This window comes from Peromyscus eremicus, chromosome 17 (assembly GCF_949786415.1).
Source record: "Peromyscus eremicus chromosome 17, PerEre_H2_v1, whole genome shotgun sequence".
NCBI classification, from domain to species: Eukaryota; Metazoa; Chordata; class Mammalia; order Rodentia; family Cricetidae; genus Peromyscus; species Peromyscus eremicus.
The window spans coordinates 17,729,648-17,748,737 of record NC_081433.1 but is presented as its reverse complement, the minus strand read 5'-3'; positions in this window follow the sequence as shown (position 1 = coordinate 17,748,737).

Genomic DNA, 19,090 nt, shown 5'->3' with positions numbered 1-19,090 from the left:
GGGTCAGCTTCTGGCAGCAGCATCATGTGGGAGAAGTAACCGAGATGTTTCTTCCTCAGGAATTCTGGGGCAGTTGAGACCATTTTGGTCCCTGGAATTCCTAGCAAAATGCTGCTGCTTTTTGCTTTGGGGCAAAATGTACAAAAACTTCTAGACTGTTAGGGACCAGGCAGGGAGACACTAAGAGTAGACAGGTCTAGTTGTCCTCTCTCTGGTCCTCTCCTTATGTACCTGCCCCTGTCCACTGTGAGTCACCTCCCTCATGAGCCTCTGTGCACCACTCCACTGTGGAGGCCGGAATGCGGTTTCACTCTTATGCAGGTCTGGAGACCCACACCGCGTGTACTCATCAGTCTGTAGATAGGAAGTGGGAATAGAGGTAGGAGGAGCCTGGGGCTGCTGGACGCGGGCTGCCGAAGCTGGTGAGAGGGAGCTGCACGGAGTTGGAAATTCTGAATTATGATGGAAACTGCTGACCACAAGCACGTGATGGGAACTAGCTGTGACGTCGAATCCTCCTCCCAGTGGCTTTAACTCACTGTGATGTCTAACCTTTCTCCGGTGGCCCTTCTAATGAGGTCCCGTTCCGGCCCAAGACGCCCCAGCTGCGGTAATTCCCTCCCCCTCCTGCACCTGAGTGGGTTTCAGCCCAGGTACAGAGGCCCTGGCAGGGCTGGCATCAGCAGGAGTAGAGAGCTGGACGGCAGGGCCCCGACTGTGCAGCAGGAACAATAAAACCCCCCTCCACCGAGGACATGCCTCAAATCCTTCTCCAGGTGGGGAAGCAATGCTCTTTCCGAGGGACGTGAGAAGGATACAGGGCCTAAGGCGTAAGCAGCAGCGTTGGGAAGAGCGGAGAAGGAGCAGAAGTCGATAAACAGTAGCTCAGAACCGCTTGGAGTGCCGGCTCTCTGCGCTATAGGCCCCCCAATAGCCTCTGTGACTGCCCAGGCCTCTGCCTGTCGGACTGCTCCTGTGTCCTGCTTGGGAACCACTGCGCGGCAGTCACCAACTCCACCATTCCCTTACATCCTGCTGCGCTCCCCCCCCCGCCCCCCCCCCCCCCGCCTCCCTCCCTCCATTATCTGAGCACCGACACCTTTTAAGTTTGTAGAGTACCATTCCTAGGGCTATCTGAATTTTGGGCTTTCTAGGGGCCATACTGAATGGTTGTGTTCGGGTCTCCTTCTCTCCCTCCCTGACTTACCTTGGCTTAGGCTTGATCCCGGGACGCAGAAGGGACGAGGCCCTGGCCCTGTCTTGAGGAAGGCCTTGTTTCGAGCCGTCTCTGCACAGGGACTGCCTGGCATTTCCTCGAGAGGAAGAGGGCCTCGGCTGAGAATAAAGATGCCACGGAGTTCTTTGCTTTCTAGTCTCTCTGGTAAACGCCCTTTGGAGGGGCTCCGTCTGGTGACCTCGCGTTCCCAGGTCCAATTTCCTGTGTGTCAACGTTGTTGAGGTTCCAGCCACTGTGGAAAGATTTGTAGCCAGAGGCCAAGGCCAGGGCACAGGGTTGGGGTGGGGGAGGCTGGTGGGAACCATGTGAGCGAGTAGACCAGCCCTGATGGGAGACAGTGGGCCTGAAAGTTCTCAGGTCTATCCCCCTCAGTTTAATGATGTGGAAAAAAACCGAGAAAAGAGCAGGAAGCAGCCTGGCCCAGCTTCAGGTGGTCCCCTGAGCTGCTGCTGGCTTTGGCCTCTTCTGTGCATGGACCTGAGTGTCCTGGGGCAACCCTATCAGCCCTTAACCTGCCCATGGTGCCCCTTAAGCCCAGTGGAAATCCTGCTTTCATCCTGGTCCCCACGAACCTGGCTGTTTGTGACCCACAGGACCAGACTGGCCGGTGCAAAACAGAAAAGTGCAATTTCATGTGGACAAATTCATAAAATAGCGACGGGAGAGCATCATTAAGCCAAGAAGGGGTCTGTCGACCATGCACAAAACAGGCCCCGTTCCCCCTGATATTTGTCTCACAGAGGGAAGTTCTCCAGCTTGACAACAACTCAAAATGAGAGTTTGTAGGCCTTGGTGACCGGTGGTGGAGTTAGCCCTGCCCGAGGCTCTGAAACTGCACCGTGAGATTCAGGGGTCGCCCTCTCCAGTGGCTTCCATATAAAACAGCTCCCCGCGTGTTTCTCTTCTTCTGTGTGGAGAACAAGGAAGGAAGGTGTGTGTGCATGGTGTGGCATGTGTTGAGTATGGGTGTGTGTGTGTGTATGTGTGTGTGGGGTACACATGTGTATGTGGTGTGAGTGTGTATAGTGAGTATGGTGTGTATGTGTGTATAGTGAGTACGGTGTGATGTGTGTAGTGTGTGGTATGTGTTGTGTGTATGGTGTGGTGTGTATATGTATATAGAGTGCTATGTGTATGTGGTGTGCATGTGTATGTGGTGTGTGTGTGAGTATAGTGTATGTGGTGTGGTGTGTGTGTACATGTGTAACTATGGTGTGTGTGTAGTGTGGTATGTGTATTGTATGTGTATATATGGTATGTGTATATAGTGTGTGTGGTACCGTATGTATGTACTTGCATGGGTTTGTGCATGGTATGGCCCCTGAAGAAGAAGTGTTGGTTTTCTGTTAACCTCTGCCCAAACTCTGTTCCTTTCTGAGGCACTGAGCGCAACTGTGTGCTCTTGTTCCCACAACCCAGGGATCCAGGTACAGTTGCTTTCCTGCTTCTGCCTGCAGAGTTAGAGGCCAGCCTCACTGCTGGGCAGGGAAGATAAACACCGGCCCCCAGAGCCACGCTGAAGGCAGAGGTGGGATTAATGGGTTTGTTATCAGGCACCTGCTGGGCAGCAAGTCTTCCCCCTGAGGCAGGGCACAGAGATAGAGGCTGGCTAGAGGAGACTCCTGGTGAGGGAGCAAAGGCTTAGGAGCAGGAAGGGATGGGTTTCCAGATTGGCAGGTGACTGAGACTCTGGGTCTCTGTAGCTGATTTGGAGGGAGAAAGCAGTCCTCCACTGAGGCACTTAGTATCCAGAAATGTTGGGGGATAGTGGACAATGCAGGAGCCTCCAGGTTCCTGCCTTGTCCGACCTTACAGTCTAGTCGTGAGATGTGCCTGGCTTCACTCCCTTGGGGGCGGGAGCCATGAGCTTGCTCCCTGGTGGGGTCTGTCTGCTGGAAAGTGCTGAAGAGAGGCTGGCAGCTTGGGAATCACGTGAAAAGCCAACAGCACGCTGGCACACAGCCACCAGGCTCTATAGAGTTGAGACGGTGAGATGCAGAAAGAGGCACGGGAACTGACGGCTGGTGGGAGGTGGGGTGCTGTTGGGGAAAGGGTTTGGATGTTGGGAGAGGGAGAAGGTGGTGAGCAGTGCAAGGTAGACACTGAGCGGGTGAGTGTTGGTGTGAGGATGATGTGGTGGCCCAGCTTTGGACAGGTGTGTGTGGTTTGGGGGAAGTTACTTAACCTCTCTGAATCGCATTGTTCCAAATATGAGATAGGAAGAAAGGATACCTCACAGCATTGTACAGATTACCTGAAATACCCCGCCAGCACAGTGCCAGGCAGATAGATGGTAAATGCTTGGAAAGCAATGGCAGCATCCTACAATTAACTACAAAGACATGGTAGGAAGGTGTGTTTCTAGGCACGACTTTTGTTGCGCTTGAGAAAAATGGAGTTTATTTGGGGAATAGATGAGCTTAAATGTTTTTTTTTTTTTACATTCAAGCATTTTTTTTTTTTAAAGACAGTCTCTCTATGTAGCCCTAGGACTCGCTCACTATGCAGACCAAGCTGGCCTCAGACTCAGAGATCCTTCTGCCTCTGCATCCTGAGCGCTGGAATTAAAGGCATGCACCACCATGCACAGCCAAGCATCTGATTTTAAAAAGCATTTATTTTTATTGGTGTGCGTGTGTGCGTGTGTCTGTGTGTGTGTTTGTGTAAGGAGCCCAGAAGAAGGCAGGCCCTGGGTTCCCTGGAGCTGGAGCTGTGGAGGTGGTTGTGAGCCACCTAACATGTATGTTTATATTGCTTTTTTGCAAGAGCAGAAAGTGCTGAGCCAACTCTCTAGTCCCCTACCATCTTATTTTTTAAAAAATATTTTTATTAATTAAAAAAATTTCCTAAGTGCATTCAGTGTGTTTTGGTCATATTCACCCCCCTCTCACTCTCTAACTCCTTCCAGATGAACTCCTTCCCATTTTCCCCTTTCAAGACTTATGTCTTTTTTCTTTTATCCACAGAGTTCAATTTGTACTGCCCGTATCCTCATGGGTATGGAGCCACCAGGGACGACACTCTAAAAAAGCTTTCCATTTACACTGTGTGTGTGTGTATGTGTGTGTGTGTGTGTGTGTGTGTGTGTATGTGTGTGTGTGTGTATATGTGTTGGTACACATCTGTAATCCCAGCACTGAGGAAGCTGAGGCGGAAGGATTGAGAGTTCAAGGCCAGTTTAGGCAATGAGATTCTACCTCAAAACTAAAAATAAAGAATGGAAAAGAAAGCTGTCTCCAAGGCCAGGTTCAGAGGTGTGCTTTGTGAGAGAGGAGGGAAGCGCAGGACTCTGGGATTGTAGGATCTTGGTGAGTTACTCGGTTTGCTCTAACTGGTTCTGTCCAGTCAGTCTTCAAACCCAGATTTTCATTGGTATTGTTTCCAGTGCTGGAGACTGAAAATAGGGCCTTGCTTATGCAAGGGAAACATTCTGCCACTGAGTAACAGCCTTAGCTCATCATTTTCACAGTAGAACTGAAATACAATATTTTTTTATGCCTCTTTGTGCTGTGGTGGTTTGAATGTAATTGGCCCTCATAATCTCATAGGGAGGGGCGCTGTTAGGAGGTGTGGCTTTGTTGGAGTGGGTGTGGCCTTGTTGGAGGAAGTATGTCACTGTGGGGGAAGGTTTTGAGGTTTCCTATGCTCAGGATACCGCCATGTCTCAGTGGACTTCCTGTTGCCTGCCGGATGTAGGACTCTCAGCTACTTCTCCAGCACCACTGCTGCTTGCACACCGTCATGTTCCCTGCCATGATGATAATGGATTGAACCTCTGAAACTGTAAGCCAGCCACCCCAGTTATGGGCTAGAGAGATGGCTCAGCAGTTAAGAGCAGGACTCCTTTTCCAGAGGGCCTTAGTTCAATCCCCACCACCCACATGACAGCTCACAACTGTCTGTAATTCCAGTTCTAGGGGATCCAACACCCATGGCAAAACACCACTGCACATAAAATACATATAAAAATATTTTCTTTATAAAAGTTGCCATGGTCATGGTATCTCTTCACAGCAATAGAAACCCTAACTAAGACATATGCCATGTACTGTCTTTTGTGTGTGTGTTCAAATGTGCGTGCACATCCATGTTGGAGCTAGAGGTCACCCTCCAGTGTTGTCCATCTCGTGTTTCTGAGATGGTCTTTGGTTGGTCTGGGACTTGTCGATTAGGTCAGACTGGGTGTGCAGTGAGCTGCAGGGGTTTGCTGGTTTCTCCAGTGCTAGGTTACAAACGTGTGATATCACACCGAGCTCTTCTTTGTGGATGCTGATGATGAAACTCAGGTCCTCATGTTCACATGGCTAGTGTTGCCTGTACATCTCTCCAGTTCTCTTGTGCATTTCCCCTTTACTTTCAGATGTCGTCAATATCTAAGTTAGGAGATAACCAAGAAACCTTTTAGATTGTACTACTGAAGGAATCATTAGAAATCAAAAGGGCAAAACCCCTGGAATTTGAGGGGGGTAAAATCATAATTCAGGAAGTTGCCTCGGCTTTGCTGGTATAAGGCCCAAGCTGTGAGATGTGCTGGTTTCAGGGGCAAGCATGCACGGAGGCAGGTGGAGTCTTTTGCTACCACCTTGCTCCCATCACCTACGAAGCTGGGAAAGCTGCTTCTTTACGTGGGACCCAACCGGCCTCCTTTCTAGAAGGGGACCTCGATATGGACATCAATATGTAAAGTAGACAATTCTTTAACCTGGCTTTCCACGGATGGGAGATAATCAGATGAGAAAACAGCTCACGAATCGATTGGCGACCATCATTTTAAATTGGAACGCTAAACGGTCGTTAAGAACTATGGCCACACCTGTATGTGTGGTTGCTGCTGATTGCTCTCTGAATGCTGAAGGAGAAAACAAGATGACCAAGTTCAAGTTGATTACACTTGTATTTACATGTGCACTAAACCTCAGCTGGGACCCACCCCGTCGCATTATGAGAAATTACGGGTAGACATCAGTGTTTAATTTTTTTTTTTTTTTTTTTTTTTTTTTTTTTTTTTTTGGTTTTTCGAGACAGGGTTTCTCTGTGTAGCTTTGCGCCTTTCCTGGAACTTGCTTTGGAGACCAGGCTGGCCTCGAACTCACAGAGATCCGGCCTGCCTCTGCCTCCCGAGTGCTGGGATTAAAGGCGTGCGCCACCACCGCCGGGCGGTGTTTAATATTTTTACATCTTACCGATTTTGAGCAATGTATCCCTTCCTACGAGAAAGCTGTATTTCAAATGGAGAAAGAATCCTTGAGTTTCTTTTTTTTATTTCAAATTTGAAAGGAAGCATAATCAACAAATGGCTTGAAAAGCAGCTGGCTTCAGATAAACAGTGTGACGAGGAGACACTGTCCTAGAGCTGTCCTGATGGTTGGCGCAATTAAAATCAATACCAATTGTTAAAAAATGATTGTATCCACTGTGAACTACTTTTGGTTGGTTTCTGTCAAGGCCCTCGCTTACGACTAAAGCCGAGTACATAAAATTCACACAACTCTTGGGAGGGGAGGGAGGTTTATATTGTGCCTCTGCTCTGTGTGTGTGTGTGTGTGTGTGTGTGTGTGCGCGCGAGTGTGCGTGCGTGTGCGTGTGCGTGCGTGCGTGTGCGTGCATGTGCGTGTATGCATGTGTGTGTGCGCGCGCGCGCGTGCGTGCGTGTGCGTGTGTGTGTGCGTGTGTGTGTGTGTGTATGCGCGTGCACATACTCTTTTCAAAGCTGAACTTGAACAGGACCCGAGATTCAAGGTTGAGTTCAGTGACTACATCCGCCAGGAACATACTTCAGCAGGACGGCGCCCCACCGTGCGTGAACTGGGATCTGCTGGGTCATGAGGGTGTGCAACATTTTGATCTTTCCTTAGATCCTTGTGTGGGAACAGCTGCAGGGGCCTTCACCCCACATCCTAACAAGCAAATGTTTAACTGAGGACTTGGTACGTGTCTCTCAGAGCTGAGGACGTCGAGTTGAGGGGAAGAGGAGGCTGTTGCCTTCAGACACTGGGTAGCCAGCCTCTCCTAGGGCTTGGGCAGCCGCTGGCAGTTCCCACAGTGGGCCGGTAACCAACCCACCCATTAGGAAAGCGGGAGTGGAGATGGGGGGAGGGCTTGGTGGGGTGGCCGTGGTTAAGATGGGAGGTGCCTCACTCGTGGTGTGAGGATGTGGTGCCTGAGAGAACTGGAATGTGTGAGGTCAGTGCGAGACCGTGCTGTGTGCTAACTGAAAGCAGAGGGGAGGGTTTGGGGTCTGAATCCTGGCTCTGTTGACGGGCCGTGTGGCTTTGGGCAGGTTACCTAATCCTGAAGCTCTAATTTCTTCTTTCATGGGGAAAACAAACAAAAAAGCAAGAAGAATAATGGCAGTAGATGATCCCGTACGTGAAGCGCTTTGCGTACATCTTGCCCTTGTAAACCTTAATAATGTCCAGTTAGTGTTATCATGTACAGAAAAGGAAACTGAGGCTTAGGGAAAAGACCAAGCCAATGATAAAGTTGAAGGGCTTCCTTCAGAAGCAGCCTCTCTCCCTGTCATGTCCTCAGGGCTGCCCCTCCCAGGCCCCCTTTCACTTTGTGTATATTCTGGGGCTCTCTGGTCTCTTTAACTGTCTGTACACACTGTGAAAGACGAGATTGAATGCCTGTGGTTTGTTTTTGTTGTTGTTGTTTTGTTTTGTTTTGGTTTTTCGAGACAGGGTTTCTCTGTGTAGCTTTGTGCCTTTCCTGGAACTCGCTTTGTAGACCAGGCTAGCCTGGAACTCACAGAGATCCGCCTGGCTCTGCCTCCCGAGTGTTGGGATCAAAGGCGTGCGCCACCACCGCCAGGCTAACACCTGTGTTCTTGACTAGCCTTTTGTTACAGGGCTGAGGGAAGCGGGGTTGGGAGTTAGTGATGATGGCGGAGATGACCTGACAGAGGCGCTTCTAACAAAGCTGAGCGTTGGGGGTTGGACCAAGTTTATGGACGGTGGAAGTACAGGAACCCAGAGGACCTCCTGCTGCCTCAGCACAGAAGGAGGGTGGTGGGTGGACCAGAAGTGGACAAAGAAGTGGAGATGCCCAGTAGACATACGTGGTTGAGGCCTCACTGAGATGTATAGACAGCAGGGCCTTTGGGCCGTAGAGACTTGAAATGAGGGGATGAAGCTGAAGGCTGAGGACATCAAGTTCCTTCACTGGAAGACCCCGAGTCCTAGGGTCTCTTGGAGTGTTGTGGGTCATATAGGCGTGAGGAGTTTTTCACATTTTTATGATTGAGAAGGATTTCACACAGATGTTTATTTATTTGTATGTGCATGGGTGTTATGCCTCCATGTATGTCTGTGCACCATGCATGTAGTACTTGTGGGGTCCAGAAGACAGCATCAAGACGGCATCAGATCCTCCAGGACTGGAGTTCATAGATAGTGTGAACCACCATGTGGGTGCGGGGACTCGAACCCAGGTCCTCTGGAAGAGTAGCCAGCACTCTTAACCACTGAGCCATCTCTCCAGCTCCCTTTCTCACAGATTTTCGTGTGTCACACTCCTTTCTCCTATGTTGTTAGAACCGCTTCATAGGGAGAATATAGACATGGCTGCCTGTGCTGAGACCATCCATGTATAAGCCTTCCTCCTCCTCCTCCTCCTCCTCCTCCTCTCCCTCCTCCTCCCCCTCCTCCTCCCTCTGACAACTCTCCACTGCAGGAGCAGAGAGGCAAAGGAGGAGTAGCAGTTCAAGAAAATGGCCTCTTAGAAGCCAGTGCTAGCGGAGTCCCCAGGAAGGTGGATGGAGGGCAAATGTGCACACATGTAGACAGGTGTGTCTGGGGGCTCCTTGTCAGTTTACTGTGGTGTTCAACATCACACCCTCTTACTGTGCTGGAGTGTGAGCCTCCGTTTTCTCCGGTAACAGTAACGCACAACAGCCGGGCCCCAGTCTGTGGGGAAGAGTGGCTCAGTCGAGCTCTCTCTGCTCATCTTGAACATGTGTCTGAGCAGTGCTCTGGGTGGCCCCGTGCCTGCTCCCAGCACGCTTGGGAGCCAGTCAATCTGTTCAGCCACCGGACTCCACCTCTGCCAAGTCATGTTTGCTGGCAAGGCCTACCTGGCTGACGTCTGTCTGGGCAGGTGAGATGGCAGGCAGCAGATGGGTACGTTATTTTTAGCCGCGCGGAGGGTGACGTATGCGACTTCCAAGGCCGCACGCCCGGGTTTGTGTTTATCAGGCATATGCACACAGACCCTGAGTAGGACAAAGAAGACGTTTCAGTAGATGATGCCAGGAAAGAGGCTTGCTGCTGGTCCAGGTAGAGCTCACAAGCTAAAGGCTCAGGCTTAGGAAATGATCCTTGAAGGTGTCCCCTCCTCATAATGGGCTTTGCAGTGTTGACCCTTCTGTTATGGCTTGACTGTGGTTTGTCCCCATCAAAAGTCATGATGTCATGGTGGATTGTTTTGTTGCTTTTTTTTTTTTTAAACACAGGATCTTGCTACATAGTCCAGGTTGGTCTGGAACTTACTGTGGAGCCAGGTTGGCCTGGAACCTAGCATACTCTTATTTCACCTTCATCTCAGGTATTCTGCTACGGCAACAGAAAATGGCCAAGACACCACCTTACCGTTCCTAGTCTTGATGAGTTCTGGCTATTCTTCTCAAAGCTTTTCCTGACATCTTTAGACAGTATTAGTGGCCCAGGTGGCCTGCCTGGTTGCCTCTGTTACTGCTGTTAACACACACCATTCCAATGGTCTGTTTCTTCAATGGCATCAAGGCCCCAGAGAAAGCACAGGTCCTGACTTACCCTGGGTAGTTGCTGCACATCACACCGTACTTGACAGGCCGTGGGTGTTCGTAATGAATACATTATATAAATTTGTCAATTTTGTGATATCTTCCCTTCCTCTTGGCCCTCACAAAGTATTCTAGGTTTGCGTTAATTTCTTTTTAAATGACAATGAATCAAATTGCTTTTGTCTCAAGAGTTTTAGTCCCCCACCAAGGCCGTTAGAGGCCTGGGGAATCAAGAAGACAGGGATGTGAATCCCTCGGGTTAAAAGCTGCTGTCTTGGAGTTACTGTTATTATTGGGTGTGTGTATGGGAAGGGGTGACCAACAGCATAGCAAATCCAAAAGCTGGTGCTGCCTAGGGCTGACCTGCCCTTGGCAGAAATGTTTGCCCAAGATAACTTTGCAGCTGGGCCCCACCTTACCTCAAAGCTGTGTCTATGTGTTAGAGCAGCGAAAGGTCAGGGAGAAGCTGGGGTCTCCTGGTGAGGGGGTGGTGGTTCAGCATGTCCTGTCTCCTCCTTCCTGGACTTGGTGAACTCTGATTGGGTCTGAAAGCCTGTACTGGTTCATATGTATTGATGGGTGCTCTTATATATACACAAATTTGTTTGTACACACAATCATGTGGGTGTGTACTTCATACATCCATACACACTTATGTATACATCTTATATGTACATACATATTGGTGTGTGCTTCTTATATACACACATATTGGTATATATCTCTTCTTCTCTAGGGACCTCATGGGGGATGTTCTACTGATGTCCAAGGGGTTAGGGTAGATGGAGTGTCTCAGGGGAAGGTGTCTGCTACCCTAGGCCTGTACCCAGGACTCGGACAACAGATCTGTTCTTGTTGCTGAGCTAGAAGGCCATCCAATAGACTCATAGATAAACTGACTTGGTCTCTTCTATAGTTGGGACCTGGTACCATTGGGAGACAGTGGAAACTTTTAAGTATTGGGGCCTTGTAGAAGCTCTTAAGTTATTGGGTGTATGTATCTACTCTTTGCTGTTATTGTTGTTGTTGTTTTGTTTGTTTGCTTTTTGAGACAGGGTCTTATATACCCTAGACTGGCCTCAAACTTACTTAGTTGAGGCTGGCTTTGAACTCCTGATCCACCTCCATCCACCTCTTAAGTGCTGGGATAACAGGCATGCACCACCATGCTCACTGGGAAGGGTGTGGGCTTGGAAAGGGTGTGGGCTTTTGAAAACTTCAAAGCCTGCTCCCAGTGACACACCTCCTCCAACAAGCTGACAGTTCCTAATCCTTCCCAAACAGTTCCACCAACTGGGGCCCAAGTATTTAAACATAGGAGCCCATGTGTTCCATCCTTATTCACACCACCACCTCACGGAGATATTGGGATCACAGCCCCGTCTCTCCTTTTCATGTTACAGCCACAGAAACGAGCCCCACACTCCCCACCATCATACGCTGACTTGTAAAAGGCCCAAAGCAGCAGGGCCAACCTACCACAGCCTGGAGCTTCCGAAACCATGAGCCAAAATCCAAAATAAACTTTTCATTGAAAAGAGTAGAATATTTCAAGTATGTTGTTATTAGAGTGAAAAGCTGAGTATTGGATCAGGCTTCCCCAGGGGCCCAAGTTTCAAAGGTGCTCTAGGGAAGTTGTCTGGAGATACAACATTTTCAGGAGGTAGGGACACAAAGGACAAGCCAGGTGAGAAGAGGGACAAGAGCCTGACTTAGGTGAAGACTCCGTGCTGTTGAAAGTCTGGAGCTGGATTTCGAAGCTCGCTAGGCCACCAGCCACGTGGGGGTGGGGATCGAGACCCTGCCTGGATTTTCCTCGTTGCGTCAACAAAATGAGATAGCAGGAGCTCTGAGAACATGTTCCTTCAGAGGCTGAAATTACACACTTGTGGCAGCCAGGACGGCTATTTGCAATAATCACTATTCTAGCATGGTTGGAAAAGCCTAGTAAGTGTTGCCCTCGTTTGAAATTCTCCCCCGATTCCCCACCCCACCATCTCCCCAGTGCTGAACAGGCCGAGAGGCAGAGTGACTATTTTCTGTTTGTTTGTGTCTCCAGAGCCAAGCTGTCTGGAACCACTGTCTGGAAGGCTTCTTCCCCATCCCGGCAACCGTACCCAGCAATCAGGAGGCACTGCAGAAACATCTAGAAGACCCAGAGGGGTCATTAGCCGAGGGTAGGAAATGTCTTTGTTTGAACCTCTGATAGTCACGAGGAATCCAAAACCAAAGAACAGTAGCTTTGCCCTTTATCTATCCCAGGAGCGCGTGAATGATGAAGGGGAGGATGGAGCTCAGCCAGTTGCACTGTGCATCACGGAGGTTTTAACACTGTAGACGTCTGGGCTGTACTGTAGAGATTCACTTGGCTCTTCAGCAGAATAAGGGGCGCTGTGGGCTTCCCTTGTGCAGCGAGAGTGAGAACCACTGGCTTCAGTGGTGAGGGGCTTTCTACTGGTTCTTTTGCCCACGCCAGCATCTCTGGGAGGGTGGGTGACCTTTCCATTCTCTTAGGTCACCCTGATCCTTGATTGTTTCTAGCAAGCCCCTCTCCGTGCGTTTGGAGGGGGGTTCACACATAATAATGCCCTAGAGCTTTATGTGGTTCAGTCAAAGCCATGATCTCACCTGTACTTTACGGGTAGCTTAAGAGACCAAAAATATTTTTATTATTTTATTATTTTTATTATCGTACGCACATGGATGTTTTACTGGCATGTATGTCTGTATACCACATGTGCGGCTGGTGCCCTCAGAGGCCAGAAGAGGGCATCGGATCCCCTGCAACTGGAGTTATAGATGGTTATGAGCCACCATGTGGATGCTGGGAATTGAACCTGGGGCCCCCAGCCTCTGGCTTAAGAGGTTTTTGAGGGCAATGCTGGCCATCTGAGAGTTTACTTTCACTCAGATTTTCACACCTGAGTGTCACATGACAGCTAAGTACCCCTTTCCTGGCGCATGGTTCTCAGCACTGGTCCTTCTCAAAATCCAGGTAGCGAGCATCTCTGTCCCTTCATGTTCCCTCAGCTCTTGCTAAGTCTCAAATGCGCGGCTTCCTGCTCTTACCTTGTGCTTTCTGCCTGGGTTTGGGTCGATTCATCTGAAACCACCTACCACCACTTCCCAATGGCTCCCTCCCTGCCTGTAGTCTCACTCCATGTGTCTGCATCCAGAGCGAGCTCACAGCAAACTGCGCAGTTGTCTGCCTTTTTTTTCTCATAATTTTATTACGTGTGTGTGCATACGTGACTATGTGTGTGAAAAACTGTGCATGCATGTGTGACTGTGTATATGCATGACTGTATGTGTGCATGCCACAGTATGTATGGAGATTAGAGAACAATTTGTGGGCCTCAATTCTCTCCTCTCACTATGTTGGGTCGGGGCAGGGATCAAGCAGGTCACGGGACTTGGTGGCAGGTGCCTGTACCTGCTGAACTATCTCCCTGGCCTGGCAGGGTTTTTGTTTTTTTGACAGAGTCTCACTATGTGCTTATGTTGGCCTGAACTCCTTATGTAACCCAGGCCCAAGCTGGTCCTGAGTTTTTCCTCTTCCTGCCTCAGCCTCCTAAGTATTGGGATTACGGGTACTTCTCGCCAGACCTGGCAGTTCCTCATTGCATTCCTAACATGGTTTAAATGTCTCCACATGACCTTTAGGACGGATTGCCGTAGAGCTGAGCGGCCTCCTGACCTAGCATGTCACCTGATGACCTGTTTTCCAGGAGCAGAACCTTGCTTGTCCAACCAGCTTCTGCTTCCAGTCTGGCTCTGCCTAGGCATTCTTTTACTTCCTCGAGGCTACATCTTACCTGTCTGTCTGTCTGTCTCTTTCTCTCTTTAAAATTCCTATGCATTTCTTTTTAAAATTTTTTATTCTTTTTTTCCAAAGATTGATTTATTTATTATGTATACAGTGTTCTATCTGCACATATCCCTGCAGGCCAGAAGAAGGCACCAGATCTCATTACAGATGGTTGTGAGCCACCATGTGGTTGCTGGGAATTGAACTCAGGACCTTTGGAAGAGCAAGCAGTGCTCTTAACCTCTGAGCCATCTCTCCAGCCCTTATTATTCTTTTTAGTAATGTGTAGTTGTGTGTGTCTGCATGTGGGTGACTGTAGGAGATTTCAGAGGCCAGAGGTGTTGAATACCCTGGAACTAGAGTCACAGAGGGGCCTCTGGGAGAGCAAAGAGTACTGTTAACCACTAAGCCGTCTCTCGGCCCCCTTACCTGTCTCTTAACAGCCAGCCCATGAGTCCTCCCCTGTCCCTTCCTGGGCTTGTCAGATGTGGGTTCCTTGGGCTCCCCCTCCATATGATAGCACTCAGCTGAAGCACTTTAAAATTGTAACACAAGGGTTTGTTTTTTCTCTGTGTAGCCCTGGCTGTCCTGGAATTCACTCTGTAGACCAGGCTGGCCTCAATCTCAAGAGATCTGCCTGCTTCTGCCTCCCGAGTGCTGGGATTAAAGGCGTGCGCCACCACTGCCCGGCTGTAACACAAGTTTTTTGTTTTTGTTTTTGTTTTTTTCCAAGACCAAGTTTCTCTGTGAAACAGTCCTGGCTGTCCTGGAACTCACTTTGGTAGACCAGGCTGGCCTCGAACTCACAGAGATCCGCCTGCTTCTGCCTCCCGAGTGCTGGGATTAAAGGCGTTCACCCCCACCGCCCAGCTCTGTAACACAAGTTTTGATTTTCTTGTGTTCTTTCCAACTACAGTGTGTACTTATTGAGAGGCAGAGCTGGGTCCTACTGGCCTCTTCCATAATGGGTGTGTGTACAGCCCCTTACAAGTCGGCCTTGGCTCTCACTGTGTGAACTCACCCAGTATATCTCATCTCTGCCGCCCACCTTTGCTATCTGGAGACCTGTCTCAGATGCGCTTGGTATTTACAAAACTCTAAGAGAGAGCTTAGCTTGGCTCCTCTGGGTGGACTCTTTCCTACAGAGATTGTGGCTTCTCTTTTGGGGGTTTCTCTTGATGGCTTTCAAGTCCTTCCATCCTGGGGACTTCAGGTTTTCTCTCTCTCCCTATCAAAATAATTCCAGAATAAGGCTCATTCTCTGTGAAACACAACTGCTGTCTTGCCCAGGCTTATTCCATAATTCAGTCAAGGAATTAATTTCTAACTGAAAATTTCAGGCCATAGGAGAAACCAGAGGAAGAATTTTGTGCGTGAGACAGCTTTCTATATGGATGCTCTTCAAACACAGCCATGCATTCTGTTTTGTTGGGGACGGGACAGTGGAAAAAAGGTAATGTTTGCTCACCTTCTGAAGGCAGAGATTAGAAAAAGAGAAAAGAAATCTTTCAAACTCACTTTCCGTCTTGGCACACCCAACACACCTCCCTGTAGGGAGTGTACATGGGGTGCGGGAGGAGGTGTGTTCAAGGTTTGCAAAAGGTGGGAATCGTGACCATGGATCTGTTCATGGAAGTGTAACAGCAAAAGCCAAAGGAGAAGAATAAGGCAGCCTGGTGGGAGGATGGGGGGCCCAGTCAGGTCTCCCTGGAGGTGTCAGAGGCAGATCCAAAGGGTGACAGCTGCCACTAAAGTAAGCACATCACCGACTCTGGAAAGCCTGGGAATGTGGCAAGTGACTCCTGCTGGGCAGGGCCAGGACCCACGTCCTACAGATAAACTGGCAGACCTGGCTTCTACACTGGCTCTGGCCCTCTGGGCGACAGGTGACCTGTACTCTTTTTTTTTTTTCCCCTTAGATTTATTTATTTATTATGTATACAGTGTTCTGTCTGCATGTATCCCTGCAGGCTAGAAAAGGGCACCAGATCTCATTACAGATGGTTGTGAGCCACCTTGTAGTTGCTGGGAATTGAACTCAGGACCTTTGGAAGAGCAGACAGTGCTCTTAAGCTCTGAGCCATCTCTCCAGCTGGACCTGTACTCTTTAAAGGCTGTGACTCCTGAGACCCAGGTCCATAAACAGTGGCTAGCCTGGTTCTACAATGAACAAGTACTTCCGGGTGATGTTAGTTACTGGCAGTTTTGGGGGAGATAGAGCTGAAAATCACTACATAGGATTAATCTTCAGACTCCTTTTTTTGTTTTTTTGTTTTGTTTTGTTTTTTTTTTCTTGAGACAGGATCTCTCCACTCACTCTGAAACTCACTCTGTAGACCAGGCTGGTCTCGAACTCACAGAGATCTACCTGTCTCTGCCTCCCAAGTGCTAGGAATAAAGGCGTGTAACACCTCACCCAATTTTCATCTACAGACTTCTAGCCAATACCCAAATGACCCTTGGGCTGGCCATCAAGCTGTTTCTATCTACCTCGTGAGCCCTCCTCCAGAAGTATATGCAGCCCTTGGCAGACTACCCATCATGGCCCTCTCTGATATCTTCTTCCCTCCTGGTAACCATGAGCATGATACTTCCCTCATCTCCTTCAGAGGCAGGGGACTTAGGGTGACTGTCAGGTAGACCTTATGTGACTGTGATAAACAGATGACACAAAGTACTTGAAGAGAAAAGTCTATCTGGGCTCCGAATCTCAGATGTTTCAGTCCCTTGTGGCGGAGAGGGAAGGGAGGAGGGGAGCAGCCCAAGCCATGGTGGCCAGGAAGTAGAGAATATAGGACGCCTTTGCTCATAGGCGTTTTTCTTGTCTTCTTTTTATTCTGTCTGCCCCCCGCCTCCACCAATGGGATAGTGTCTCTTGCATTGTGGATAGTGTTTCCCCTTTCTTTAATTCTCTCGGAGCTACCCAGAAGTGTACTATTCTAATGTTCCACGTGCTTCTCGATGTCACCACATTGACAATCAGCACGAATCCTCATGAGGAGAATAGGCCACAGCCCAGCAGCATGGTGGTTTGGTGTGCAATGTCCTTATACATTGCTAGACTCCCCAATTCCTTATTAGAATGTCATCTGTCACCCTAAGTCCTCCTCAGTCACTTAGTGTAGTGTGCACACACCAGAGCCCAATGGGCAGGCTTTCCTCAGCAGCAGAGTGGAGAGGTACGTGGAATGAAGGGACAGCAACCACCTGCAGGAAAGTGGGATGGTCATGAAGACCTGGGACACCTACCTTCCAGCTGGTTTCTACCTACAATGATCCAGATTCCCAACCTGCTGGGAGACTTGGGTGGATAAACACTTTCAACCAGTTCTGAATTGGAGGGGGAAGTTTTGAAATGGGCTAAACACAAAAATGTCCTCAAGATTATTACGTTATGGAGTCAATATAAATGGAGAATCTTCCAGAACATCCAGGTTGCTTAGTGGCCATCACTGTGCCAGTGAGAGGTGGCAGATCCTGTTGGTGGGGACCATCTGCTGATCTGTATGTAGTCCTTTAGCTATGAGCATCTGGAGGACGGGATTGGATGTCCCTGTCCCTTGGTCCTTCCTGTCCCATGGTCCTGTCTAGTCTAAGCCTCCTCCTTACACAGGCCCTGGTGTAATCATGGCCAAGAACTCAGCGGAATGTGTGAGAATCCAGGAATAGATCTACTAATCTCTTTGTCTTGAGGTCACAGGTCACGGGTTTGTTTTTTTGTTTCTGTGGAGAGAAGAGAAAGGGGTGGTAAAAATGACCAGATGGGATAAGAAGGCGGGAAAACTTAAACGGGATGGGAACACTTTAAGCTGAGTCCCGCCAAGAAGTTTGGATCATAGGGTATGGACTTCTGTAAACAGCCTGGAATGTGCCTAAAGAGTGTTTTGCATTTCTTAGGAGAAAAGGTAAGGGTTCCCTGGAGGCCCAAATGAAGTGCTGAAGCCCTGTCTGTCTGTCTGCCTGTCTGCCTGTCTGTCTCTCCTCTCTCATACTCTGACAGATCCAACCTCTTCACACAGCACAAAGCTGCTGCCGCTGCTGCCTAGAGGATCCAGGCTTGCCTGGAGGGCCAGGTTCAGTCCCCTCCCCTCTCCTCCATGGCGCCAGATGGGCTGTGAGCAGGTGTTCAGCAAACTTGGCCATCACCATGTTAGAGGCTTTGATGCCGAGGCTGGGCAGCAGCGCCTTTCCATGGAATGATCTCAGCTCCCTTCAGGGAAGGGAGGTGGCGGGGTCCCAGTTGGTGGGAGTGCGTCTGTGTGTGACCTTGGGAGACGCCTCCTTACCTTGGTGCCCAGCCATATCCCTTCCTGAATTTGTGGCTCCTGCTGCACACGCAGACGCTCCCATCTGTGCACAAATGCTCCCAATTCTGGGAGGAAACCTGGTCTGTCCAGGTGCAAATGATTGCCGCTTTACTATTGCAGACATCCTCTTCTCCCTTTTAAGCTGTCTTTGAAATTAAATTGAAAGAGGAATATTTGCACAGAGATTTCCCAGGGCCACTTTAAATCCACCTGACAGTCAGTGCCGATGTCCTCATTTGACTAGAATGTTCCTGTGAATGTTTCTGGCAATTATTATTATTATTATTATTATTATTATTATTATTATTATTATTAAAAATGTAGAGACTGGGAATATGGCTCAGTTGGTAAAGTGCTTGCCACAAAACCATGACGAGCTGAGTTTATACTCTCAGCACATAAACGCTGGGGACATGGCAGCAATAACCAGAGTGCGTGGGGCTGGACAACAGAGACGGGCAGATCCTCGCTGGCCGCCAGTCTAGCCAATTCGTGATCTTCAGATTTAGTGAGGCACCGTCTCAAACACAGGGCAGAGGGCTGGCAGGTAAAGGTGCTCGCTGCCAAGCCTGACTACCTGAGTTTGATCCCCAGACCCCACTTAGTAGGAGACAACTGACTGCTGGGAGGCTGTGCTTTGCTCTTCCTAAGCAACTCAGAACATGTCACACCTCACTCCAAACACACAAAATTAACGTGTGGAAGGCAGCTATGCTGGCCCCTAGTCTACATAGAGGTGTACGCATGTGCACAGACAAAAATGTGTTTAGTGGGGGCTCTTTCCTCCCTCTTCATCATAGGCCAGGGCTTCCTCCTCCTCCTTGTCAACTATTTAAGGCTTCTGTGATGGTACCTGCATCCCCCCTCCCCCCCGTTTTTTTTTCATCTTCGATGGTTTCTTTGTGTATCCAGGAGACATTTTATTTTTGCTTCTAGGCAACTGGAGATGCAGGGGGTGAGAGGGAGCTATCTCTGAG